This window comes from Arachis ipaensis, chromosome B07 (assembly GCF_000816755.2).
Source record: "Arachis ipaensis cultivar K30076 chromosome B07, Araip1.1, whole genome shotgun sequence".
In the NCBI taxonomy this organism is placed as follows: domain Eukaryota; kingdom Viridiplantae; phylum Streptophyta; class Magnoliopsida; order Fabales; family Fabaceae; genus Arachis; species Arachis ipaensis.
The window spans coordinates 121597027-121599080 of NC_029791.2; the positions used below are offsets into that span (position 1 = coordinate 121597027).

Consider the following 2054-nt stretch of genomic DNA (forward strand, 5'->3'; position numbering starts at 1 on the left):
GACACATCCAAAAAGTACATCTATAAAGACACTTCTATTAGTCTCAGTCATAAAAAAGACATTTTTATTAGACACATCCACAAAAACACTTCCATTAAACACGGTTATAAATAAGAGTTGGCAGAAGTGCTGTTAGTAACGTAGCGGGATTGGCTTTAAAATGTTACATATGAGAGTTGGCGGGATTGGCTTTAAAATGTTACATATGAGAGTTGAACCAATGACCTTAAGCATGTGCAAAAAGTTCCTAGACACTAAACCAAATTTATAAATTTGTAAACTTTACTCATTTATTTTTATAAAACATATTTCTCATTTAATGAGATATAAATACAATTTTTAACAATCTGGTGGCCTCAATCATTCAGATTACAGCCCTTATTTCACAGCCACTCCCTCAATGGTGCAAGAAGAACCCTAATCCTCTTCTCTCAATTCTCAAATTCAAATCTCTTTGGACTCTGATCGTGTCGCCGGCACTACTCATATTACTCGCGTCGCCGGCGGTGTTGTAGTCTCCCGTCACTCTCGTCGCCAGCTTGTTCGCGAAGGCCTTCTATTAGGTAGTATTTCTCTTGATGATGCTCATCATCCTGCACGAAATACAGATTGTGGACATCTATTGACTTTAAATCTCTGATTCTTTGTTCAGGTGATAACAACATCGATGATCTGGTCTCTGTTGACTCATTAGACTTGTTCCCTAACTTAGTGGTAAGCTTTATACTGTGAAGTTTTATATACCTTGCATAGTGTACTTCTTAGCTATAATTATTTTGAGTATTTCAAATTATTTTGTAGCTATAATTATTCTGAGTATTTTTTGAGCATGTCTTTCATGTCTGATTGAGTTATTGTGTCTCTTGCTTCTTGTAAACACATTTTTTTGTGTATATTCCTCTGGAACTGCTTTCTTTATATCACATGGATGGAGTCAGATTATGAATTCATAATTTACCATAACACTAAGACTCACCTTTGAGGCTGAAATTTATTTATAAACAAAAAATGGAAACTAGGAAAGACACGACATAAATTAAAGGTTGCTCTTCTCGAAGCTTATTCAAAGCTAAGCAAGTTTGAAGACCCCTCCCAAACCCCCCCTCCCCCTTTCCCGAAAAAATTAAAGGTTGCAATGATCTATCCTTAACTGCACTCTATGTCTCACTAATGAATCATTTTATTTTTAGTTCTTTATTTGTCTATTATCATTGCAAGTTTACATTGAGAAAGTAACTAATCTATCTTGTAAAACTCTTCTTTCCTTTTCACTGTAGAAAATAATTTAAAAATTTTAATGGAGAGATAACCTATATAATTCACCAATTAACATACAATAGTGTTTTTATTTGCTAAATTTTATCTTTAATGAATATATACTTAAACGCTGATTGTTTATCTATTTTTTATTTAGTAATACTTGTTTAATTAATTTTGACTCATTTCTATAACAATAATTTTTAATTTCTTATACCTTTACAAAAAGAGTGAAGTTGAAATTCTGTGACTAGAAAATAGAATTTTTGACTAGTTATGACAAGATGATTATTTTTTTCTTTTTCTTTTATTTTATTTGTATGTGTGTGTAATTTGATTATGTAATTTGATTTTATTTGGACTAGTTGTAATTTGTATATCTGACTATCTGTACAAAGTGTATTTAAACATGTCACATATATATATTTGTAGGGAATTCACTTTGAAATGTCAAGTACCAACATGGATGTAATGGCACAAGATGTGGCAACAGAAGAACAACAACAAGAACCCCCAGTGGAAGCAACCACTAATTTTGTTTCAGATGAGTCCGCTTCGATTGAAAATAGCAACAAATCGAGTGTGAAGAGTGTTTATTGGCAATACTTTAGTCGATTTCAAGAGGAAAAGACTGGAAGGCAAAATGCAACCATTGCAAATCTGTTCTTGGAGCCAATCCAAGAAATGGAACTATAAATTTGAAGAATCATGTGCTCCACTATTGTAAAAGGATCAAATTAGCAAATTCTAGGCAATCAACAATTGTGGATTCATTGTCTAAACATGCAAGGAGTGCT

The 2054-nt window shown here is 32.6% G+C and overlaps 1 long non-coding RNA gene across 1 annotated transcript; it reads left to right on the top strand.

Annotated features, from left to right (window-relative positions):
- Positions 359-2054, top strand: LOC110264414. The gene is made up of 3 exons (XR_002350572.1): positions 359-563; positions 653-714; positions 1690-2054. It is a non-coding gene; the product is annotated as an uncharacterized LOC110264414 (long non-coding RNA).